General features: G+C 47.7%; 1 protein-coding gene and 1 long non-coding RNA gene across 20 annotated transcripts in view; one reads left to right on the plus strand and one right to left on the minus strand.

Annotated features, from left to right (window-relative positions):
- ARAP1 (ArfGAP with RhoGAP domain, ankyrin repeat and PH domain 1) overlaps positions 1–26,427 on the plus strand; it is a 135,769-nt gene that overhangs the window by 8,543 nt on the left and 100,799 nt on the right. For 2 of the 19 annotated variants that reach the window (XM_083609550.1, XM_083609554.1), the window contains exon 1: positions 12,816–12,915. The exons of 12 other annotated variants lie outside the window; for them this stretch is intronic. The gene's annotated coding sequence lies outside the window, so the exon portion shown is untranslated. Of the gene's footprint in view, positions 1–12,815; positions 12,916–24,211; positions 24,321–26,427 lie in introns of those variants that run through there. 5 more of the 19 variants (XM_083609540.1, XR_014547104.1, XM_083609542.1 and 2 more) reach the window with 5 other exon arrangements.
- LOC310760982 lies at positions 21,678–24,110 on the minus strand. The gene is made up of 3 exons (XR_014547149.1): positions 23,882–24,110; positions 22,209–22,435; positions 21,678–21,781 (listed from the first exon to the last, which is right to left on the minus strand). It is a non-coding gene; the product is annotated as an uncharacterized lncRNA (long non-coding RNA).

Raw genomic sequence — 26,427 nt, forward strand, 5'->3', positions numbered from 1 at the left:
TGGAGGCACGCTCAATTGTCTCTCGAGATGAGTTGTGCCGATTCTGAGGATTAAAGCGGTTAAGTGGGCGCGTGTGGGTGTGGCGATCTAGTCTCAAGTTGTGAAGGCTGGGTTGCAAGGGAGGTCTTCCGAGAGAGGAAGACGGAGCTTCAGGGAGAGACGCGTTATTAGGGTCTGCAGGTCAGGGCCTGGTCAAAGGAAGCTGGAACGGTGCCGGCAGGCGGTGCTCCGAAGGGCGCAGAGCCAGGGATTTCTCAGAAGCCACAGGGACATCCAGGCTCGCTGTATTTATAGTGAACGAGGGCAGAGGCTGGAGGGTGAGGTGGAGGGCAGGGGATTTGAGGGGGCAGAGTGGACCGATTCGGGGTGGGCTGAGAATGCCGCACTATGTACCGTTCCGGTCGCCTCCACTAAAAAGGATATGGGAAATGGAAATGGTTCAGATAAGGTAGGGCTTCCGTTACATTCAGATATTCCTGGTCATTACCGGGATTTCAAAGGCGGAATTGACGTCGTGGGTGTGGATTTCCAAAAGGCGGCAAGTCAATCGAAGAAATCACTTGGTGTGGTTTTTTGGTGTTTTAGTAAAAAGAACTAAACAACTTTAGGGTTTGACCCATACCGGATTTACGTATAAGCTAAACAAGCTCTAGCTTAGGGCCCCCACTCTCTTGGGGGCCCCAAAAAAAATTTAAGGAGGAAAAAGAACTGGATGTACATTTCCAAAATCTAAGATACAAAACAAATAAAATAAAACCTACATATAGCAACCGTGTTTTGTGTTGTGTAGGCTCCTGTGATGTAAGTCATGGGCCCCGCCTGCTCGCCTGCTCCCTAAAATATCACTGGTTTGCTCCTTTCTATATATAGGGTGCCGACATTCTGCATGGACTGGTTGCAGGGCAACCTGTGCAAATGGCTTTAGATACCTATTAGGTCCGTAAATTACCATCTAGCATATATTCAACACAAAAAACAGCAACAATTTGTTGTTCACAAAGGACAGCTGGACATATAAAAGGCCCCATTACCTTTGGTAGTTTAGGGCTCATCAAACCTAAATCCGGTCCTAGGTTTGACTTAAAAAAAAAAAAAAGCCAAGTGAGGGGATAAGAAGGGAAAGGTTGCAGCGTTTGGGACTTTTAGAGATGTTCATAAAAATGCACACAGCACAGAGAAAGGATAGTTGAAACTGTGGAACTCCCTGCCACATGAGGCAGAGAAAGCTGTGGATGGCTGCTAGCCAGGAAGGATCTTCTCTGCCTACGCAGTCAGAGGCATCAGTGCTTCCCAGTATCAGAGTACTGGTTGGCCCCTGTTTGCCTTTTGAGACTTTATTATGAGGTTAAAATAAACCAATAGGAATTCTGAAATAGAGAGAGAGAGAAAGGGGGAGGAGAGTGAAAAACAATAACCAGGGTTCACAGCCTCATAAAATAAAGAGCCTTCTCAAGTGACTAATGATTGAATTGGATGTTACAACAAGAACTGACTTGATGCGCAGGGAGTGCAAAACAAATGAGACAAATGCTTTAAATACTTGGCTCCCTGAAGTTGGGTTTGTTCCTATTTCTGAGAAATTAACAGCATCTTCAGGCTGCAGCAAGACCTATGGGTTTTCCCCGGGGATGTCCCGATGAAATATGACTTTTTAGGGTTTGCCCTTTTTTAAAAATGCCCCCCTGCTTTGACAAACGAAGAGGAACTCCCTGCACAGAGAGAAATAGCAGGTCAGGGAGGCAAAGCAAAAGCGGTTTGTGTGTGGAACGCATGCAGATCTGCAAAACTGAGGGGTTTTTCTGTGGCTGGATGAAGAAGTCCAAGTGGAAATTTACTGCTGGGAATTCTCAGGCGGGCGGCATGCCAAGCGGTAAATGGGGCAGCAAGAACAACTCACAAGCCGCAGCAGGGAGATGGGGGGGGGGAGAAGCAGAATTCTTTGCACTGCGCTCTCCCGCCGTCCTCTCCCCGGGAATTGGAGCAGGAGGGGGGTCAATGGAAGGAAAGGGAAGGTGTGGATGGGTGACGGGTTTGCACAGTTTGGAGACTTAACCTGGGGAGAAAACAGCAAAGACCTGATGAAGTGAGCAAAGCAGAGGTTATATTTTCTGAGAATCCTCTGGAAAAACAATCTCTCAGAGGACCTGTTGATGGCATTTTACCATTGTACTGTGGAGAGTGTATTAACTTATGCTCTGTGTGTGTGGTTTGGGAGCTGCACGGCCAGGGGAAAAACAATGCTGTCCAGGGTTGTAAAGACTGCGGAGAGAATAATTGTGTGCCCTCTTCCCACCCTGGACCAAATCTATGCTTCCAGGTGTCATAAGAAAGCTGCAGAGATAGCGCAGGATAGTGTGCACCCCGGAAATGATCTCTTTCAGCTTCTGCCTTCTGGAAGAAGGTAAAGGTAAAGGGACCCCTGACCATTAGGTCTAGCCGTGGCCGACTCTGGGGTTGCGGCGCTCATCTCGCTTTATTGGCCGAGGGAGCTGGCATACAGCTTCCGGGTCATGTGGCCAGCAGGACCAAGCCGCTTCTGGCGAACCAGAGCAGCACACAGAAACGCCGTTTACCTTCCCGCCAGAGCAGTACCTATTTATCTACTTGCACTTTGACGTGCTTTCGAACTGCTAGGTGGGCAGGAGCAGGGGCAGAGCAGCGGGAGCTCACCCTGTCGCGGGGATTCGAACCGCCGACCTTCTGATCAGCAAGACCTAGGCTCTGTGGTTTAACCCACATCGCCACCCATGTCCCCTGGAAGAGGGTACAGGGTTATAAAGACTAGGACTAGCCGCCTGAGAAACAATTTCTATCCAAATGCGATTTTGGTTTTAAACGCAGTTGTAAGGTAGTCCTTATGTGAGTATATTGTATTCAATGGGGTGTCAGAGTTTTTAGGAGCTAACCAGGCTGGGATAGCTGGGATAGCCAGCTTGTGGGTTTTTGAATGTCTGATGTAGATTTTTTCAATTTCGTTGTTTTGTATGGGACAACGACAATAAAGATTATCGTATCATATCGTATCGTATTCCGGGTTGGTGGCAGAGTAGGAGTCCTGGCAGCTGTGACTATATGCCCACAAAGTTACCTGAAAGAAGAGGATCAGGGAGGGATGCAAGGGAATCGTAGGATCGTCGAGTTGGAAGGGCTCCCAGGGGTCATCTAGACCAACCCCGCAATGCAGGGATCTCGGCTAAAGCATCCCTGACAGATGGCCGTCCAACATGTGCTGGAAAACCTCCAAGGAGGGAGAGCCCATGGCCACCCGTCTTACAGTCAAACTGCTCTTACCACCAGAAAGTTCTTCCTGATGTTTAGTCGGAATCTCCTTTCTCGAAACGTGAATCCACGGGTTCGAGTCCTACCTGCAGAGCAGGAGAAAACAAGCATGCTCCCTCTTCCGTGTGACAGCCCTTCAGATACTTGAAGATGGCTATCGTATCTCCTTCTAAATGGCGGACGAGTGGTTATATTAATCATCCCTGGGGATATTTGCCCACTGCTTAATATGCTGCATCCCTAACTGGTTTAGGTCAGGGGTCAGCAAACTTTTTCAGCAGGGGGCCGGTCCACCGTCCCTCAGACCTTGTGGGGGGCCGGACTATATTTTGAAGGAAAAAATATGAACTAATTCCTATGCCCCACAAATAAGCCAGAGATGCATTTTAAATAAAAGGACACATTCTACTCATGTAAAAACACACTGATTCCCAGACCATCTGAGGGCCGGATTTAGAAGGCGATTGGGCCGGATCCAGCCCCCGGGCCTTAGTTTGCCTACCTATGGTTTAGGCATAGCTGTCAACGTTTCCCTTTTTTAAAAGGGAAATTCCCTTATTCCGAATAGGATTCCTCGCAAGAAAAGGGTTTAGGGGTTTAGGTCATACTAAAACACAGTAAGATTTTTATTTTGCTCTGGGGAAAATGTATATGCAACATTAAAAACCCAAAATACAAAGAGATGCATCAGTAACCCCTTCTGTGCTGCAAATCCCACGGGCTTCAAAATAGAGGTTTGCCTCGTTGACCTCCAGCTTCAAGGGCTGAGGTTGGGGGTCAGCTCTGGACCCCTTGCCTTCCAGCTCTTTCCTTCTCTGTCAATATTCCTATCATCCTCCTCATCTTGGAAGGTTTGAGGAGTCTACCCTCAGGGCTATTTGCAGTTTGAAAAGAGAGAGAGGCAGAGACAAAATAAAAACAACAGCAGCGAAATAGAAATTCCAGGATGTTGTGCCAAAGTGGAGCTTAATTCTGCAAAGGAAGTGAATTGGCATATATGCTGTTGTTTTCAAGGAGGCTATGCAGAATACCAAATATCCTTCGGGTGCCAGACGCTGCCCGCAAGGTGCCAACCTTGTCTGTACTGCCGTAATCCTGTTTTATTGACCTGTTTCCCCCCCCCCTTTCTCTTGGGTCAAAAGGGCTGCCAGAGAGACTTGCAAAAAACCACTGGCTTATCTAAAAGGAACAACACAAAAGGAAAAAGGAACTGGAAGGGAGGAGGAAAAGAAAACTTGGGTAAACTTTATTTAACAAAAACCTCTGCAATTTTCAGGAGGAGGGATTCTGTGCTCAGTGCTGGGTAATGGCACTTCCTCCGTGGAATTATGGGATGCCAGCAGAATCAGGGCAGGGCTTTGAGAGCAGAAATGTTGCCACTAGGTGGTGGCTAACTGCAAATGCACCATCTAATTTTTTTGCTCCATATATTTGAAGTGCTGAAAATGTGTATCGGGGTTAAAGCCTGGGTCACGCTGAGCCTTGTCCTTGTTTTACTTCATTTTGTCCGCTCAGACGTCCTTCCCGTGAGGGACATTAGACTGAGCATCTTGCTCTCAGGACTCCTAAGAATTCGAACCCAGGACTCGGTTCGCTGGCTAAGTGGATTGAGTGACTTGAATCGTTCAGATGAATAAAGAAGAAATTGAGACCCTTTTCGGATTATTTGAGAAAATATTGCAGTCAAATGAAATCGCAGGCGGGACTTGAAATCTAGGCAAAGGAAGGAGAATGATGAAAGGAATGTACTGTAAGATACACGCGTTGGAGAAATATTACGTATATGGCAGGCGATGAATGATTTGAATAGAAACATTGTGGAAGTGAGGATAGGAAGTCAAAATCTCACGGCAGTATTGCATTGAAATTGAACTGAATTTGTTAAATTGTTTGAAAACCAATTTGAAATTGTGTGTGTGTTTGGAAGCTGGTCTACAGTACACAGGTAAGATTCACATGTGTTGCTCTGCCTACTTTCTCTCCTGACCCCGCCCCCACTGTCAATGTGGCCCCCAGAAGCTTGTATGGAAGGAAATGTGGCCCTCTGGTGGAAAATGTCTCCCCAGCTCTGTGGCGGCAGGGCCAGGTTCCCAGGATAGGGGAAGTGGCAGTTGTGAGTCTCCCGTCTTAAAATAAATCACCGTTAACTGCAGATGGGATGCTGTGCCTTGGCACTGCCCACCCTGGCTGGCGTCACTGCTGCGTGCCTTCCTCGCAGGGCTCACGTTTTGCCCGAGTCACTGGAGGTGGGGCAGGCCAGGGGGTGGGCGAGAGGCCTCCCGACGGGAAGCCAGGGTGGTTTGGGTGACTCACTGGATGGTAAAGGACCTCTCGCCGATGAGTCAGCCCTTAGGGGCTGTCAAGCAGAGCGATTCCCTTATGGGGTACCCAAGAGGACGTATAGAGTTCTTACGTGGGTTCCCTATTGGTAGGAGAAAATAACAGAGGCCAGCCAGAGAATATTGAGAAGCAAAGCAGCTAGTAAGCCTGATCTTTATTGATCTGTTGCAACAGGGTGCTCCCCTCACACACAGGAAAGGAGGAGGAACCCAGAACAAAGATGTGCCTGTCCTTATACAGTATTTGTTTTGTTGTTTAGTCATTTAGTCGTGTCCGACTCTTCATGACCCCCTGGACCAGAGCACGCCAGGCACTCCTGTCTTCCACTGTCTCCCGGAGTTTGGTCAAACTCATGCTGGTAGCTTCAAGAACACTGTCCCACCATCTCGTCCTCTCTCGTCCCCTTCTCCTTGCGCCCTCCATCTTTCCCAACATCAGGGTCTTTTCCAGGGAGTCTTCTCTTCTCATGAGGTGGCCAAAGTCTTGGAGCCTCAGCTTCAGGATCTGTCCTTCCAGTGAGCACTCAGGGCTGATTTCCTTAGGAATGGATAGGTTTGATCTTCTTGCAGTCCATGGGACTCTCAAGAGTCTCCTCCAGCACCATAATTCAAAAGCATCCATTCTTCGGCGATCAGCCTTCTTTATGGTCCAGCTTTCACTTCCATGCATCACTACTGGGAAAAACAGAGCTTTAACTATACAGTGGTACCTCGGGTTACATACGCTTCAGGTTACATATGCTTCAGGTTACAGACTCTGCTAACCCAGAAATAGTGCTTCAGGTTAAGAACTTTGCTTCAGGTTGAGAACAGAAATCGGGCTCCGGCGGCATGGCGGCAGTGGGAGGCCCCATTAGCTAAAGTGGTGCTTCAGGTTAAGAAGAGTTTCAGGTTAAGTACAGACCTCTGGAAGAATTAAGTACTTAACCCGAGGTACCACTGTATGGACCTTTGTTGGCAAGGTGATGTCTCTGATTTTTAAGATGCTGTCTAGGTTTGTCATTGGACAAAGACAACAGGCATATGAGAAAGTAGATTCCAAGTAAACATCAGGAAGAACTTTCTGACAGCAAGAGCTGTTTGACTGTGGAACAGACTCTCCCTCCTTGGAGGCTTTTAAACAGAGGATGTCTGGCCATTGGTCAGGGATTCTGCAGCTGCGATTCCTGCATTGCAAGCGGTTGGACTAGATGACTGCCAGGGTTACTCTTCACTCTCTCAAATGTTGCAGAGAGGATGTTTAGAAGGTTGGTGGTTCGAGCCCACCCAGGGACGACTGTGCGCAGGATTCCTGCAATTCAGGGGGGTTGGACTAGATGACCCTAGGGGTCCCTTCCAACTCTACAATTCTATGATTCAATGATACATACATACACACACACACACACACACACACACACACACATATTGCAATTAATAATAACAACGATGATTTATCCAGGCAGTGTCAAAGTGAAAAACCTATTACAAAAATATATCCACACATGGTTAAAATGCACAATAAAACCATTCCATTGAAACGTTAGATGCATCCATAATTAAACAATAAAGAAAACCCACTGAACCAGCGTTAACAATGAAAACAATTGGAACAGGATGTTCTGGCCAGGAGATCAAGGGAAGGAGGCTGTTTTCACAGGTGTGTCTTCCCGAGTGGGGGAATGCCAGCACTGATGGGGCGCCCTGTGTTTCAGAAGGGAGACCTTAGAATCATAGAATCTGACGAGTCTTAAGAGTTGAAAGGGACACCTAAAGGCCGAAGGAGCCGGCGTTTGTTTGCAGACAGCTTCTGGATCATGTGGCCAGCAGGACTAAGCCGCTTCTGGCGAACCAAAGCAGTGCATGGAAACGTCATTTACCTTCCCGCCAGAGCGGTACCTATTTATCTACTTGCACTGGTGTGCTTTCAAACTGCTAGGTTGGCAGGAGCAGGGACCGAGCAACGGGAACTCACCCCGTCGCGGGGATTTGAACCGTCAACCTTCTGATCGGCAAGCCCAAGAGGCTCTGTGGTTTAGACCACAGAAAGATGGAGGGCACAAGAAGGGGACGACGGAGGACAAGATGGTTGGACAGCGTTCTCGAAGCTACCAGCATGAGTTTGACCAAAGTACGGGAGGCAGTGGAAGACAGAAGTGCCTGGCGTGCTCTAGTCCGGGGGATCACGAAGAGTCGGACACAACTAAATGACTAAACAACACCACTTTCTCATAACTTGAATCTGGGTCTTAGCCTCCAGAGCAGGAGAAAACAAGCTTGCTCCATCCTCTAGCCCTTCAGATACTTGCTATTAATATTCCTCCAGGGGCTCCAAGTGCCGCACTTGATTATCTCCATTCACCTTTTAGCCCCACGACAACCCTTCGAGGTAGGACAGGCCGAGAGGCAGTGACTGGCCCAAGGGCAGAGCGGAGCAGGCTTCATGGTCTGGGTGGGGATTTGAACTGTGCACCACATGGAAAGGGATGTGGCATGTGAAATAACAATAACGGCAACTTGTGGGCATCTCGGGACCGCTCAGGAGCAAAGGAGGGCCAGGGGAAGGAGAACATGGGAAGGCTGGATTTGATCCTTTGCTTCAGAATCCCAGTTGCTGGAAAATGCAGGGCTCTTGCGCTTGGATCCTGCTTGCCGGCTTCTCACAGGCATCTGCGAGAAGAGGACGAGCCCTTGGCCTGATCCAGCCACCTCGCCCAGAGCCGAGCCCTCGCTGGCGGAAGCAAAGCACAGAAATGAAAGCATAGGCGTTGCTCCTCTCTCTCCGCTTCAGTAAGTGCCTGTCGTTTTCTCGCATGCATTTCCTGCCCGGCGCTGGATCATGTCTTAATGCACTTCCTGGAGCAGGAAACGCGGGTCAAGGCCGTTGCCCTATCGGATCCGGTGCCCTGCAACACACAGCTGAACAGATCCTGACCCCAGCAGCAACAGCGGCAGCAAATGAACCAAATTGCATTATGTTCTGGAAGGTAAAATTTCCTGCAGTGAAGAGCGTTCCTTGCAGATTGAAAGGGGACGGGGGCCTAATCCAGCCCACTGGTCGATTCAGTCTGGCCCTGGTGGCAGCTTATGTCCTTGCGTAAAATTCTAAAAAAAGTTCAGCACCTTCAACTCTAAAGAAAAGCGTAAATGCGGAAAAAAGCTCAACAATTTTGGGGTAAACTTCAATCTGAAAAAAGCTCAACAGCTTTGGTTGGCCCTCATGCATGTTCAGTTCATCAAATCTGGCCCTCTTTGGAAAAAGTTTGTGCAAGGGATCCCAAACTTTTTCAGCTCAGCACCCCCTTAGTTCCATCAACTCGTCCTCAGTGGGCCCCCCTCTTACCCTATTACAAAGTGTTATTCAGAATAGCGGTTTGCACGGCCCAATAAGGACATACCCTCCAACATTTCTCAGATGAAAATAGGGACATTTCTCATTTCCCCCTCCAACTGGTAAAGGTAAAGGTACCCCTGACCGTTAGGTCCAGTTGCAGAAAACTCTGGGGTTGCGGCGCTCATCTCGCTCTATAGGCCGAGGGAGCCGGCGTTTGTTCGCAGACGGCTTCTGGATCATGTGGCCAGCAGGACCAAGCCGCTTCTAGCGAACCAGAGCAGTGCACGGAAACGCCATTTACCTTCCCGCCAGAGCGGTACCTATTTATCTACTTGCACTGGTGTGCTTTCAAACTGCTAGGTTGGCAGGAGCAGGGACCGAGCAACGGGAACTCACCCCGTCGCGGGGATTTGAACCGTCGACCTTCTGATCGGCAAGCCCAAGAGGCTCTGTGGTTTAGACCACAGCGCCACCCGCGTCCCTCCCCCTCCATCTTACCCTCCTCCTATTTTCTGCAGAGCATTTCCTATCAGAAGAAGGGTCAGTGCCATCACCAAGGGGACACAGCACACACACCGTCTTGAGGAAACCCCTTAATCCTGATCTTATTTTAATCTTTGGTAGAATCATAGAATTGTAGAGTTGGAAGGGACCCTGAGGGTCATCTAGTCCAACCCCTGCAATGCAGGAATCTCCGCTAGAGCATCCATGACAGATGGCCATCCAACCTCTGCACTGGGCTGGGTTTTGGCAGCGGCAGCCATGCCACTATGAGCTGCCCAAGGGAGGAGGCTAGCCGCAGCCGCTACGGAGAGGCCATGAGACGCTCCCTCGCGGCCACCGTTGTTCCTTGGGACAAGTGTTGGCTCAACCTGTTCCCAGGGCTCAGCAGCAGCAGCAGTAGCACTGGCAGAGGAAATGGGGACATTCCGGGATCAAATCAGAAGCCAAAATGGCTTTCGTAATTCCGGGACTTTCTGGGGAAATTGAGACATTTGGAGCAGTGCCAGATTTACGTATAAGCTAAACAAGCTATAGCTTAGGGCCCCCACTCTCTTGGGGCCCCCCAAAAAATTTAAAAGGAAAAAAAACCTGGATGTACCTTTCCAAAATATAAGATAAAAAACAAATAGAATAAAACCTAGATACAGCAACAGCGTTTTGTGTTGTGTAGTCTCCTATGATGTAAGTCATGGGCCCCGCCTGCTAGCCTGCTCCCTAAAATATCACTGGTTTGCTCCTTTCTATATATAGGGTGCCTACATTCTGCATGGACTGGTTGCATAGGGACTGGTTTTTAGAGACTAGATGATGAGTCTCTGTAAATTGTGTTTCTAAAGGAACTTTTGTTATTGCCAAATGCCCATGTGTTTGCATTATTAAGTTTGTTATGAATCAAAAATCATTTTAACTTAGAGCTTAATAATTAATATACTACTTAATTGTATTTCACTATTAATATTCTTCTTAATTGTATTTCAGTTCAACAATTACTTTGATAAAATACATATTGTGTTATGTGCAAATGGCTTTAGATACCTATTAGGTCCATAAATTACCATCTAGCATATATATTCAACACAAAAAACAGCGACCATTTGTTGTTGACGAAGGACAGCTGGACATATAAAGGGCCCCATTACCCCCAGTAGCGTAGGGCCTCATCAAACCTAAATCCAGCCCTGATTTGGAGTGTGTGCAACTCACCAAGGAAGACAATAATGCAATAAAATTCATAGCAGTAACAATTAGTTTCACCTGTCTTCAAAATCCAATTACAGTTGATGGCAAGGAAAAAAGATGGTGTTGAAAGAGAATTTCCTGGATGCCAAGATCCAGGTTTGGGGCACAAAGTCTTTGGCGAGATGCCCCAGTGAGAAGCTGGCAAGGAGGACTTGAATGCAACAGCATTTGCTCTCCCCACCTGCAGATCCTGGCAACAGGTGGCTCACCTGTTCAACAGGTGATTGTGGACGTAGAGCAGAGCCCTTGTGAGAAGCTCCGGCTTAGAAGGTGGCTGTGTTCTGCGTCGTTTTGTGTGGCTTGCCCGGCTTGCGGCGAAATCATCTCCCCCCACCTGTAGCTCTCATGATTTTGTCGATAAGATTTGGAAGCAGACAGGTGGGGGCTGAATGGCTCCAGTGTTCAGTGGCTGGAATGTCTGTGCCCTCTGGTGAAACTCTTGATCAGCGTCCCAGCCATCAAATTTCCAGACCCTCCAAAATTTCTCAAATGAAAATCAGGATACAGTCATACCTTGGGTTACAGCCGCTTCAGGTTGCTTTTTTTCGGGTTGCGGACTGCTGAAACTCAGAGTACCGGAACGGGTTACTTCCGGGTTTTGGCGGTTGTGCATGCGCAGAAGTGCCGAATCGCAACCCACGCGTACGCAGACACGGGTTGCGAATGCTGCGGGCTGCGAACGTGCATCCCTCACGGATCATGTTTGCAACCCGAGCATCCACTGTTCCCTTAACAACAACAAAACAACAACAACAACAATTTTATTATTTATACCCTGCCTATCTGACTGGGCTGCCCCAGCCTCTCTGGGCGGCTTCCAGCGTAGATAAAAAGATAGTAAAACATTAAACATTTTAAAAACCTTCCCTAGACAAGGTTGCCTTCAGATGCCTTCCAAAGGTTGTCTAGTTACTTATCTCCTTGGCTCGGGGGTTGCATAACTCCACACCCTCCCAACATTTCTTTGATGAAAATAGGGACGTCTTAAAGAAAAACGGGACATTCCGGGAACTGGAAACTGGGGCGGCTTCTGTAAATCCGGGACTGTCACTGGAAAATAGGGACACTTGGAGGGTCTGCATTGGGTGTGTGTGTTTGGGTGTGTGTGCAGGAGAACATCCTGGTGAATTGTTCCCCAAATCATCAACAGGGGTCAATGGAGCCGCTTGGATTACTGTTTAATGTGTATCTGAAGAAGTGTGCATGCACATGAAAGCTCATACCAAGAACTAACTTAGTTGGTCTTTAAGGTGCTACTGGAAGGAATTTTTTTTTTTGTTTTGACTATGGCAGACCAACACGGCTACCTATCTGTAACTGTTTAATAGCTGTTCTTTAGGAGTTATGAGTTGGAACTGCACCCTTTCTCCTAGTCCCCACAACCTGTTTTAACTCTTCCGTTGTTCCTCCTCCTCCTTTTTAAAAATAATTGATTTTGTTAACAACAAAAAATGTACAAACATAACCCGCCAAAAAAGAAAAGGAAGGAATAAAAAATTTGGACCGTGGCGTGTCATAGTCTGGAAAAACAAGTCCAAAGATGTAGTTCAGTTCCAAAGGCTTAATAAAGTATTAACTCATACAGGGATTCTCTTTACAAATAAGAAAGATGCGACAAAATAAATCCATTCTCCATCTGTGAGCGCCGTCCTTACTGAGAATAAAGTTTCTACGGGGGTCTTAAATGAGTTTGACATTTGCATATGCTGGTGGCACTGAATGACCTTGTGGCTCAAAGTTTGTTTAAGAAAGGAAATCCACCCACACACACACATGCGATATCTCTTGTATGTGATTCAGCCTCTGCCTTTTCGATTCTTTTAGTGTAGGCGATACCTTTTCAAGAAGGGCAGTTTGCCAGAGCCTTGAAGACCAGCAGTCCAAACTATTAGGATTAAAGGTCTTTGAAGGGTTTGTTTCTTCAGATCAGTTTCACCCATCAATCATTTTTTATTTTATTTTATTTTTTTAAAAAGGCTCTTCTGCATTTCTGGGGCCTTAGGAGACAGGAATGCCCACGCGCCGTCCTTCCTTCTGCTATGAGCTAATTGCAAAACGCTTTCTGCCGAATATTCAATCTCTCCCCCCCCCCTTCAAGTTCCTCATCTGCAATTTCTGCAATTGGAAAGGTCTCGTAAGCAGAAACTCCCTCTCTTGACGGAAGCACAGCAGCCTTCAGTAAAAGGGGGCATGGATAGCTCAGACCCACTCAGGCATTGCCAAAGGAGGTGAAGCCCAGAGGTTGGTGCCACAGTGCCTTTTTTTCTTAAAATAAATGTTTTGGGGGAATCTTAGGATGTGCTACCCTGGGGCTCGAGGGATGTTTGGGGTGAGTTTGCACCTTTCTGTTCAACGAAGGCTTTTCTTCCTGGTGGGTGTTCGAGCTGGCATGATCTTCAGACCGAAAATGCGTAAAAGAGGGCATGGGCACGAAAATCTCAACGGCTGGGAAGCGTCTTTGACCCGCGTTGCTTTGGGCAAATTCCTAAGGAATATCCTGGCTTTCTCTTCTGGCGCCTCCGTTTTGGTTCATAATATGTGGATCTTGGCAGAGTGGTAAGAGCCTTGGGTGGAGAAGGTTCGCTCGCCCGCTTCTCCAGACTCTTTGCCCGAGAGAGCAGCTGCCAGTCAGAGTAGGCATACTGAGCTAAACAGGCCAAAGGTTTGACTTGATATAATGCAGGTTCCTTTGTTGCCTGTTGAAAGAAAAGCTGGCTTTTTGCAGCTGATTTTGCTACCCTGGAAATTCCTTGCCTGATTCACTCACATAGGAAATACTGGATGAAATTTGTCGCAGTGTACTTTAGACAGAACGGTTTGCTTGAGATGAAATTTGTCGCTCTGTTTGGGCCAGGAAGTTTGCTCCCTGCACTCCTCGTGATCTCGGGTGCTTTCCTCCCGCTGGGGAGCGTGACAAATATGGGACAGGCTGTCAAGCGGTGTGGAACTAGATTTTTGCAAAACTCTGCATTGGGGAGACTCCGTTATTTGTTGTCGTCTCCCAGTGAAATTTACTTTTTCTCTATTTTGGTTGCTTCTGCATTGTGGGCGTATTTTCACTTTCTGCTGCAGCGCGTGTGTGCTCTGGAAGCCCGTCCCCCGCCGCCACCTCCCCGGAGCCATCTGGCGTGTCTTAGCACACGGCGCATCTCTGTATTGCGTGGGCTGTTCTGTGAACATAAGGACAGAAGGACCATCTCCAGTCCTGTTCTCACAGGGGCCAACCAGATTCCCGTAAGTGGGATTCGAACACAGGAGCAACTCTCCCCTCCTTCAGTTTCCAGCCACTGGCGTTCAGACGCATTTCACCCTCTGACTTCCCCATAGCCATGGTGACTACTAGCTGTCCACTCAATTTTGAAAGCCATCTAGGTCACTTGTTGAATCCTGACAAGACAGAAGTACTGTTTTGGGGGAACAGGAGGCGGGCAGGTGCGGAGGACTCCCTGGTCCTGAATGGGGTAACTGTGCCCCTGAAGGACCAGGTGCGCAGCCTGGGAGTCATTTTGGACTCACAGCTGTCCATGGAGGCACAGGTCAATTCTGTGTCCAGGGTAGCTATCTACCAGCACCATCTGGTACGCAGGCGGAGACCCTCCCTGCCCACAGACTGTCTCGCCAGAGTGGTGCGTGCTCTGGTTATCTCCTGCTTGGACTACCGCAATGTGCTTTATGTGGGGCTACCTTTGAAGGTGACCCGAAAATACAACTAATCCAGAATGTGGCAGCTAGACTGGTGACTGGGAGTGGCTGCCGAGACCACATAACACCGGTCTTGAAAGACCTACATTGGCTCCCAGTACGTTTCCGAGCACAATTCAAAGTGTTGGTGCTGACCTTGAAAGCCCTAAATGGCCTCGGTCCACTATACCTGAAGGAGCGTCTCCACCCCCATTGTCCAGCCCTGAGGTCCAGCTCCGAGGGCCTTCTGGCGGTTCCCTCATTGCAAGAAGTGAGGCTACAAGGAACCAGGCAGAGGGCCTTCTCAGTAGTGGCACCTGCCCTGTGGAACACCCTCCCACCAGATGTCAAAAAGAAAAATAACTACCAGACTTTTAGAAGACATCTGAAGGCAGCCCTGTTTAGTGAAGCTTTTAATGTTTAATAGGTTATTGTATTTTAATATTTCGTTGGAAGCCGCCCAGAGTGGCTGGGGAAGCCCAGCCAGATGGGCAGGGTATAAATAATAATAATAATAATAATAATAATAATAATAATTATTATTATTATTATTATTATCATCATCCTGTGGGAGTGAGTTCCATAGGTTAACTCTCTGCTGTGTGAAGAAAGACTGGATATCCATGAGTTCTAATGTTGTTAGCAAGGGAGAAAGACGTCTCTTTTTTCACTTTGCAGTGCAACACAGAGGCTAGCGGGCTTGTTGTGGGAGCCGCAGGACGTTTGTCTCCTGTTGTCCATCGCTAGCTGTTGGGACCAATGCTGAATTTACATATAAGCTAAACAAGCTATAACTTAGGGTCCCATTCTCTTGGGGCCCCCCAAAAAAATTAAAGAAAAAAACACTGGATGTACATTTCCAAAATATAAGATAAAAAACAAATAAAATAAAACCTACATACAGTAACAGTGTTTTGTGTTGTGTAGGCTCCTGTGATGTAAGTCATGGGCCCCGCCTGCTAGCCTGCTCCCCAAAATATCACTGGTTTGCTCCTTTCTATATATAGGGTGCCGACATTCTGCATGGACTGGCTGCAAGGTGACATGTGCAAATGACTTTAGGTACCTATGAGGTCCATAAATTACCATATAGCATATATTCAAGACAAAAAACAGCGACCATTTGTTGCTGACAAAGGACAGCTGGACATATAAAGGGCCCCATTAGCTTGTTTGAGGCTGAGGGGTTCATCAAACCTGAATCCGGCCCTGGTTGGGACCCAGAGGTATATTGCTCCCAGCTCTGGAGGCTCCATTTGGTTAAGAGCCACTGACGTACCTTCTCTTTATTTATTTTGAAAAATGTGCCCAATCCCCCTTCTTAAAAGTACGCAGAGCTGGGTTTGGCAAACTGCCTTTCTCGAAAAGATATCTCACAAACTAAGCATATCGAAAGGACATATAATAGTGACAATTTTTTAAAATGGCATGATTTTATTTCTTAGGCAAATATTGAGGCACGGGGTTGCTCAGTGCAACTTCCTCTTTGCCAGGCATCACTTTACAAACTTCCACCATGTGCCCGTTCCTCACCTTTAACCTGAAAAGTCCGAGATGCTGCAACCTTTCTTCACCCCCTTTTCTGAAGTGGAATCTGCACACACAAAAAAAACATTGTGAAAATGCTTTTTTAAAAAGAGACGTTGAATTTTCCGTAAGGCTCACCATTGCCATCTACTGCCACATTGTATATTGCCCTGAAAACACACTTAAAATATTTTATTTGCAGCTGTATAGCTGAGTCCCAAGTCTAAGATATCCTTTTTTCGGTGAGGCGACCAGAACAGCACCCAGTATCCCAAATGCGGGGAAAACCCGGGAGCAGAATTGCTGGCATCTTTTCTCTCTCTCCCGGCGAGGCTGCTGAGCGGATTAACGCCTGAGCAACAAGGCAGCATTTTTTATGCTGCAGCTTTCCTCCAGCGTTGCAACGTCTTGCCTCCAAAAGACTCAGCAATCAGGGTCTGCTTGCCGCACATTTGCGGAAAGCGCTGGAGCTTTGTCGGGGAGAAAGGCAGTTGTGTGGACTAGGCGCTCCTGTTTGCTGTCATTGAGTTGGGCTGCTGGGCTTCCAGTTCCTTCGTGAGTTCGCTGTTTCAGCCACAGAGAGGAATCACACACGGAGCAGCTTGCGGTTAGCAAGTAGAAGAGGGAGACTCTGTTTTGCGTACATTTTAAAGCCGCCTTTGGCAGCCTGGTGTTCTCCATCACACCTCCATGAGAGGTTCAGAGGGTGGCAACACGAGAATGGGGCCTTTTCTGCAGTGGCTCCCCGTTCGTGGGATGCTCGTCTGGTGCCTTCATTATATACATTTAGGCGCCAGGCAAAAATGTTCTCTTCAGCCAGGCCTGTGACTGGTTAAAGTCCGGTACCCTTTTAAATGTGCAGACAGATCACAGAATCACAGAGTCATCGTCTTCTTGGGCGATCCCTCGTAGCCGAGTAAGATTGTCTTCCATGAACACGGTTTTAACAATGAGTCCGTAAGTGACTGTGGAGGCCAATTCTGGATCCACATGTCCTTCCACAGTGGGGACATTGGTTTCCAGGCGGGAGTTGATCACGGTGTGGATTTGCCAAGCGTGCCTTCCTCTTAGCCCGTTTCTCCCTTGCATCCTGAGTTTGAGCGTCTTCAAAGCCCATGACACCTTCGGTAAAAGCTGTTCTCCAACTGGAGCACTCACAGGCCAGTGTTTCCCAATTGTCGGTGTTTATACTACATTTTTAAATATTTGCCTTGAGACAGTCTTTAAATCTCTTTTATTGACCACCAGCATTACGCTTTCCATTTTCAAGTTCGGAATGGAGTAGTTACAGAATCATAGAACACAACTGTTTTCTAGTCCAGCTCCCTGCAAATGCTGGAATCTTTTTTGCCCACCCTTGGGCTCAAGCCCACGACCAAGAGATGAAGAGTCTCGTGCTCTACCAACTGAGCTATTGTGGGAAGGGGGATTATTGGTTTGCTTTTGCTTTTATTACAAAATTTGAGTTTCTGATATTGTAATTTCGTGTTGTGAACCGCACTGAGATCCACGGGCAAAGGGCTGGTGAAGCAGTGGCTTCAAGTTACAAGAAACGAGTGGGAAAAACTGTGGACTAAAACAATTAAATTCACAGCATGTGTGTCACTCAAAGAAAATATATTTAAGATGATGTACTGATGGTATATCACACCTGCCAAACTTGCTAAAATGTGTAGAAATCAAGACAAAAATTGTTGGAAGTGTAAGGAGAAAGAGGGGAATTTCCTCCATATGTGGTGGACTTGCTCCAAAGTGAAAGCCTTCTGGGATATAATATATAATGAGTTTAAAAAGGTTTTGAAATATAACTTCAATAAAAAACCAGAGGCATTTTTATTAGGTTTAATTGGTGAGGAAATACACAAAAGAGATGTAAACATGTTTATGTATGCCACAACGACTGCAAGGACACTTCCGACTCAGAAATGGAAGCAGCAGGAACTTCCAACACTGGAAGATTGGCAGGTCAAGATGGTGGAGTACGTAGAGATGGCCAAGTTGACGGGGAAGATCCAGAATCAGCGTGACGAACTGTTTCAAAAGGACTGGAACAAATTTATATTTTTTATGAAAGAAAATTGTAAACATTTGAAAACGTTTGTAGGTCTGAATTGAAGTGTTTTGTAATGTAAATATAAGGAACTAATTTGCCGATAGTAAGGTGAAATATTATAATTTGACAAAGGGTAGATAAGTGATTATAGAAATGCGAAGAATATGGAAAAGTATGTGGAAGTCAGAAAGAGGGAGGGAAGGAGGTCGATGCTCTTACACAGTAATATATAAAGTCATAGAATTATGTAACAAAATGTGAATATGATTTAAGTGGGAAATCCAATAAAAATTATTTAAAAGAAAAAAAGGGAAAAAAAGAAACGAGATTCCAACTAAACTTCAGGAAGAACTTTCTGACAGTGAGAGCCGTTTGACAGTGGAATGGACTTTCTCGGGAGGTGATGGACTCTCCTTCCTTGGAGGTTTTTAAGCAGAGGCTGGATGGCCATCTGTCATGGATGATCTAGCTGAGATCAGACTACATGACCTGCTTGTCGGTTTCCCATAATGGGAATTTGTTTGGCCACGGTGAGAACATGAAGCCTGAAGCCTCATAGGGACTGCTGTGCTCTGCTGCCCAGGGGGACTCTCCTGTGTGAGTGTCTGAGGGCCCTGCTCCTTCCTGCCACTCAACACCTGGCCCAGGGCGGGGCCTGAAGCCTCACAGGGACGGTTGCTGTCACTGCTGCTGCGGCCCAGAGGGATCTGGAGGGGCGCAGAGTTCTTTCTAAAATGTTTTAAAATTTGCCTTTTCCTTTTTATTTTATTTTTTTTGTATATGCGGGGATGGGGATGGGGGTGGGATGGATGTTTAGTTGGGAATTTGTTTGATTCTAGTGGATTTGTAATTTTTATAGTTTTTTATTTGTATTGTTTTTTGTTTTTTTGTTTTTTTATTTTTGTTTTTATTGTTTTGAGGTCTTATTTTGTTCTTAAGGGGAGGGGTCAGGGCTGTCGGGGAGTGGGTCCCAGCCAACAAAATGGCTGGGGCATGTTCCACAGAGGGGGATGCGCTGGGACAACCGATCTCAGTGATCACGGGTAGGAGGAGGAGTTATGCTAGGACCAGACCATGTCATTACAGAGGAGGCAGGTTTGGTCGTTGTTGGAGGGCTATCCCTGCCTCCGGGTCTGGTCCTGACTGGACGGATACTAGAATCAGCAGGGGATACCCACATGACCTGAAAGTGCTGTTGTGCAATGCCAGGTCAATGATTCATAAAACCACTGCCATCCATGACTTGATCATGGATGGAGGATTTGACCTGGCATGTGTAACAGAGACTTGGTTGGATAAAGCAGATGGGCCTGTCCTTGCCGCTGCTTGTCCACCAGGTTTCTCTTATGCACAGCAACCCAGGTCATGTGGGCGGGGAGGGGGGGTTGCAGTGATTTTTAGGAAGTCATTAGTTTGCACCAGGCGTCCTATTGGGAAGACCCAGTTCTCTGCGTGCATGTTCTGGAAGTTGGGCAATAGGGGCAGTACAGGATTCCTTTTGGTGTACCGACCTCCCCGCTGCACCAAGGATTCCCTGCCCGAGCTGCTTCAGGTCGTGGCGGATGTTCTCCTGGAGACACCTAGTTTGGTTGTCCTAGGGGATTTTAATATCCATGCCGACACGACCTTACAGGGGGCCGCTTGGGACTTCGTGGAAAGCATGGCCTCCATGGGGCTGTCCCTGAATAAGTCTGGCCCAACCCATAGCCGCGGACATGCCTTGGACCTGGTGTTCACCTCCATGGATGTTGGTGATCTGACACTAAGTAAAAGCGAAACGAAAGAAGTGCCATGGTCAGACCACTTCCTGGTGCAACTTGACTTCTCCGCAACCCTTCCCCTCTGCAGGGAGGTGGGACCGATTCGGATGATCCGCCCCCGCCACTTAATGGATCCAAATGGTTTCCAGAGAGTGGTAGGGGATGCTTTATCCCATGTTGATGGCCTTTCAGCTGATTCCCTGGTGGCCCGCTGGAATGTGGAGTTAACCAGGGCTATTGACTGTTTGGCTCCGAAGCGCCCTCTCCGATTGCATGGAGCCTGGACAGCTCCGTGGTTTTCCACGGATCTGAGGGCAATGAAACAATCATTGAGATGGCTAGAGCGCCGGTGGCGGATGACCCATTCTGAAGCTGACCGGACACAGGTTAGAGCTCAATGTCGAGCCTACCAAGTGGCGGTAGCGACGGCGAAGAAGATTTTCTTCACCGCCTCTATTGCATCTGCAGAAAACAGCAGCAGGAGACTTTTTTAGGTGGTCCGCAATTTAGCGGAACCACCTGCTACATCGGGGCCCAGTACGGGCCACATGATCTCCTGCAATGATTTTGCAAAGTTTTTTGCAGATAAAGTCGCTCAGATTCGGGAAGAGGTAGACGCCACCGTGGGAGCAGGGCCGGGGCGGGAGAGTGCTAGTGTCCTGTCTAGTCAAGTTGCGTGGGATCAATTCCAATCTGTTACCTCCGAGGATGTGGACAGGCTGCTTGGACGAGTGAAACCAACCACCTGTCTCCTTGATCCTTGCCCATCCTGGCTTATAAAAGCTAGCCGGGAAGGGCTGGGCGATGGGCTTTGTGGGGTGGTGAATGCTTCCCTCCGTGAGGGAGCCTTCCCAGACCCGCTGAAAGAGGCGGTTATTAAACCGCTTCTTAAAAAATCATCTTTAGATGCGGCCACGATGCCCAACTATCGCCCAGTCTCAAATCTTCCATTCTTGGGCAAGGTGATTGAGCGAGTGGTTGCTGAACAACTCCAGGCACGCCTGGAAGAAGCGGACCATTTGGATCCCTTCCAGTCGGGATTCAGGCCTCATCATGGGACTGAAACTGCCTTGGTCGCACTGGTTGATGATCTCCGGCGGGCTAGGGACAAAGGTGAGAGCTCTTTCCTAGTTCTGCTGGATCTCTCAGCGGCGTTTGATACCATCGACCATAACATCCTTCTGGACCGTCTTGAGGGGCTGGGAGCTGGGGGCACTGTCATACAGTGGTTCCACTCCTTTCTCCTGGGCCGTGTTCAGAAAGTGGTGGTGGGGGATGAGTGTTCAGACCCCTGGGCTCTCACTTGTGGGGTGCCTCAGGGTTCTGTCCTCTCCTCCATGCTTTTCAACATCTACATGCAGCCGCTGGGAGAGATCATCAGGGGGTTTGGGCTGGGTGTTCTTCAGTATGCAGATGATACCCAGGTCTACCTCTCTTTCAAATCAGAACCAGTGAAGGCGGTGACGGTCCTGTGTGAGTGTCTGGAGGCGGTTGGAGGATGGATGGCGGCAAACAGATTGAGGTTGAATCCTGACAAGACAGAAGTACTGTTTCTGGGGGACAGGAGGCGGGCAGGTGTGGAGGATTCCCTGGTACCACTGTATTGTTGTATGTTATGCTCACTGTTATGTTCATGTTTAATGAGGGTGGATTTCTGTATTCTGCATGTTCTTCTTCTTCTTTTTCTTCTTCTTCTTCTTCTTCTTCTTCTTCTTCTTCTTCTCCTCTAGAAGGGATGCTGCAAGAATTTCTAAGTCTCTTACAAAAGCCGTTAATGCCTGTTGCTTAATCCTGGGCAGGAATGCATTTTGCAAGGACTTGGCGGGGATTTGTGACTGGGGTAGGGACGCAGTCGAGGCAGGGAGAGGAGGAAGAGGAGGAAAAGGCTGGATCTCTCTCTCTCTCTCTCTGTCTCTCTCCCTCCCTCCCTCCCCCACTCTCTCTCTCTCTCTTTCCTTCCTTCTTTCCTTCCTTCTTTCCTTCCTTCCTTCCTTCCTTCCTTCCTTCCTTCCTTCCTTCCTTCTCTGCAGCTTTTGTGGGGCCCTGTAATGCAGTTGGTCTTTGGGAGACCAGAGGGAAATGCAATCTAAAAAACACACAACACAAAAGGAAAATGGATTGTCAGGGAGAAGGAAATAAGAAAACTCAGGCGCAAGCTCGTAGTCGTTAGCGTACCCTTGGAATACTTATTTAGGTCACAATGACTGCAGTCTTATCGCAAGTTTACCCGGGAGTAAGTCTCATTGAGCTGAATGGCTCCTGCTTCTGAGCGGGGACATAAGGATTGTTTGTGCGTATAAAGTTTGTGCTGTGAACTGTAATTGCACAAAAACCACGGGGTGCCTGGGGTTATGTTTGCTTTCCGTCACTGCGTTAAAAGGACCAGAAGCTCCCTTTGAGAATGTAGATGCTTTCACAATCTTATCACGACCGTTTCTGCAACTTGAGTGCTTCTGAGCAGTAAAAGATGCAGATTTTGCACACGCGGAGATGGGCTTGTGGCTGTGACTCACCCTGTGTGTGTTGCCCGGACTGTCCCGGGTCCTTGGGTGACGTACGAGGAGTGTGAGAAGCAGAGGAAGAAGGAGCCCAGGGTGATGCAAGAACGACACAGCCCTTGCCAGGACTGCGGCGAGTAGAGACCCCGTGACGGTGAGCCATCCGTTCCGCCGACATCGTCCTGGGACTCTCTGGCGTGATCTGCAAATTGGAAGACGGTGGTCTGTGATCAACGAACAAACTGAAATTTGAAAATATGGGTGGGAGCAGATATTGATAAGAAGGATCAGAAATTGTTCCTATACGCAACAACAGCGGCGAGGTTACTGCTGGCTCAGGTGTGGAATTGCCACCAGTAGAAGAGTGGAAGTACAAGGTCATGGAATATGCGGAAATAGCCAAATTAATGGGGGAAATTTGACAACAGGGCAATGAAACATTTCAAAAAGAATGGGAAAAGCATCATCTGCCATGGATGCTTGAGTTGTGATTCCTGCAGTGCAGGGGGTTGGACTAGATGACCCCTGAGGTCCCTTCCAACTCTTATGATTCTATGAACCCATTGGTTCAGGTCCTCCCCTCTGGAGCAGCAGAAAACTAGCTTGCCAGCACATCAGCTGCCTGTATGCTCTTGGGCCAGTTTCAAATTTCTTCTATTATTATTTCTTCTATTATTTTACAAGGCCCTTAACAAATTGGGTCCAGGATCTCTCAGGGACTGCCTGATCCCTTATATCCTTGCCCTCTCACTGAGGTGTCTACTGAAAACTCAGAAATAAATAAATCCAACAGGCATTTTAAATGCATTCTGATTTTACAGTTTTAACTGATATCGGTTTATTTGTTGTTTAGTCGTTTAGTCTTGTCCGCCTCTTCGTGACCCCCTGGACCAGAGCACGCCAGGCACTTCTGTCCTCCACTGCCTCCCACAGTCTGGTCAAACTCAAGCTGGTAGCTTCAAGAACACTGTCCCACCATCTCGTCCTCTGTCGTCCCCTTCTCCTTGTGCCCTCCATCTTTCCCAACATCAGGGTCTTTTCCAGGGAGTCTTCTCTTCTCATGAGGTGGCCAAAGTCTTGGAGCCTCAGCTTCACGATCTGTCCTTCCAGTGAGCACTCAGGGCTGATTTCCTTCAGAATGGATCGGTTTGATCTTCTTGCAGTCCATGGGACTCTCAAGAGTCTCCTCCAGCACCATAATTCAAAAGCATCCATTCTTCGGCGATCAGCCTTCTTGATGGTCCAGCTCTCACTTCCATACATCACTACTGGGAAAACCAGAGCTTTAACTATACGGACCTTTGTTGGCAAGGTGATGTCTCTGCTTTTTAAGATGCTATCGGTTTATTACTCAGCGCCTAAAAGCCACAGATGTGATGCTGCTGCAAAAATGGAGAGTGCAGTTCTTTGATTCAGTAGCAAGTTGAAGCATTTCTGTTAGATTTTTGAAGGGACCTGAGGCAATTTCAGGTCCTGCTCTTTTGATGGAGGGCAGTATACAAATTTAATAATGTTGGACAAACTTGGAAGCCTGATTTAATGTACTAATTAGTTTTAAATTTCTACTGTCCTTCAAGCTGAGCAGGAGCCAAACACCTGCAGTTGGTTCTGTACCTTAATGTACCCTTGAGCCTCTGCGCTTAATACCTTTTTAACGAAGCTTTCCTTTTTTTATAGAATAAACTTACCTTGGAACTAAATTTAGCTGCGGCTAATGAGGGTTTAACAGCTACAGGAGTGTCGAAAAGATGCTAGGTCGTTTTCTGCCTCCAACAGCGCCGTGTCCTTGTTTGAGTTTTCCATGTAGCATCATAGAGATGTAGAGCTGGAAAGGGAACCTCAGGGACCATCTAGTCCAGCCCCCTGCAATGCAGGAACCACGGCTCAAGCGGAGACTGAACGAGGGCCCAGTTGGAGCTGGAGCAGTTCCTCTTGGTTGACTCAGCTATTCTGCTTCCGCTAGTAACTTCTGGGAGAAGGCGTTTCCTGGGAGAGGACGGGGGTTTGGAGTGTGTGTGTGTTTTTCAAAGTGAAGTGTTCTGCTCTGGAAAGGCTGCTGGATTTCTCCTAGAGCGGTTTAGCGTTGGGAAAGAATCTCTAGCCGCAAAGCAGCATGATGGGCCGTTGGTATGTGAACGTTTTCAGGAAGCTTAAATTAGCTGAGTTGGGCTATTTTTACCCGTTTCTTGTTTACCAACAACCCAGAGAGAAAAGTCAGCCTTGCGACTTTTCTGGGCAGCGTGATCTCCTTCCCTTTTCCAGTTTTACTAGACTGGGGCAAACTGCAGCCCTTACTTTCTGGAAACCGCAGGAAGGGAGAGGGTTCCTGTGTTCGAATCCTGTTCACTGGTTTCCCACGGCATCAGGTCAGCCCCAGCGAGAGCAGGATGCCATTGGCTTGATCCAGCCGGCTCTTCCTAGTTTCTGATATTCTTGGTGCTGGGAGATTCAGGACAGGTAAAAAAGCCCTTCTTTGTGTAGCTTGTCGTTAAACTGTGGAACTCCCTCCCACAAGGGGCAGGGATGGGCAGAAACCCAAATGGCAGCTTCCTGGAAGAGAGAGAGCGCGATTCATGGCCACTAGCCATGGCCAGAGGCAATGATGCTTCTGAACAGGAGGGGAGACAATTGCCCTTGTGCTCGGATCCTGCTTGCAGGTTTCGCACAATAAGACCAGGCCGCCAGGCTGGATGGGCCATTGGCCACCGAGTCTAGTAGCCCTCAAGAGCCCTCTCCTGCATGCATTTGTCGAGTCCTCTTCTAAAGCCATCTATTGCGGCCATCACTGTGGAAGGGAGTTCCGTAGGTTAATCATGCGCCGCGGTGCCCAAATGCTGTGTATTAGTTCAGCAAAGTGATGAGCAGTCCAAATGGACGTCTCTGTTCAATAACCCACAGTCCCAATACTATAAAGCAGTAGAATTCTAGAATTGTAGAGTTAGAAGGGACACCCAAGGGTTATCTAGACCTCCCCCTGCAGTGCAGGAATCTAACCAGCTGAGTATGTTTTGGACAGTGTCAGGGCCGGATTGAGGTTTGATGAGGCCCTAAGCTGCTGAAGGTCATGGGGCCCTTTATATAGCTGTCCTTTCTCAACAACAAACTGTTGCTGTTTTTTGTGTTGAATACATGCTATATGGTAATTTATAGACCTAATAGGTATCTAAAGCCATTTGCACATAGCACAATATGTATTTTATCAACGTAATTGTTGAACTGAACTACAATTAAGAAGTATATTAATAGTGAAATACAATTAAGAAGAAGTATATTAATAGTGAAATAATTATTAAGCTCTAACTTAAAATGATTTTTGATTCATAACAAACTTAATAATGCAAACACATTGGCATTTGGCAATAACAAAAGTTCCTTTAGAAACACAATTTACAGACACTCATAATCTAGTCTCTAAAAACCAGTCTCTATGCAACCAGTCCATGCAGAATGTAGGCACCCTATATACAGAAATGAGCAAACCAGTGATATTTTGGGGAGCAGGCTAGCAGGCGGGGCCCATGACTTACATCCTAGGAGCCTACACAACACAAAACACTGTTGCTGTATGTAGGTTTTATTTTATTTGTTTTTTATCTTATATTTTGGAAATGCACATCCAGGTTTTTCCCCTTTAATTTTTTTGGGGGGCCCCAAGAGAGTGGGGCCCTGAGCTATAGCATGTTTAGCTTATACGTAAATCCGGCGCTAGACGGTGTGCTAGCTGGGACCCATGGGAGTTTGTGGCGTATAATACGTTGGAGGGGGCAACAGGTTGGCGAAGGAGCACACAGAGACCGGACCTTTGCCCTTAGCTCCCTTTCTGCATCACTTGAGGTTTGCTGGTTTCGGTCGCAAAGGTCATTTTTGAAGAGGCTGGGCAATGCCTTCCTCCTTTGAAAAGCGCTTTGTGACGTCGTCGGGACCGGTTGCATCCTGGCTGTTGTTGTTGTTGTTGTTTAGTCGTTTAGTCGTGTCTGCCTCTTCGTGACCCCCTGGACCAGAGCACGCCAGGCACTCCTGTCTTCCACTGCCTCCCGCAGTTTGGTCAAACTCATGCTGGTAGCTTCGAGAACACTGTCCCACCATCTTTGTCCTCTGTCGTCCCCTTCTTCTTGTGCCCTCAATCTTTCCCAACATCAGGGTCTTTTCCAGGGAGTCTTCTCTTCTCATGTGGTGGCCAAAGTATTGGAGTCTCAGCTTCACGATCTGTCCTTCCAGCTTTAACTATACGGAC

Source organism: Podarcis filfolensis (genome assembly GCF_964270895.1).
Source record: "Podarcis filfolensis genome assembly, chromosome: 4".
Classification (NCBI taxonomy): domain Eukaryota; kingdom Metazoa; phylum Chordata; class Lepidosauria; order Squamata; family Lacertidae; genus Podarcis; species Podarcis filfolensis.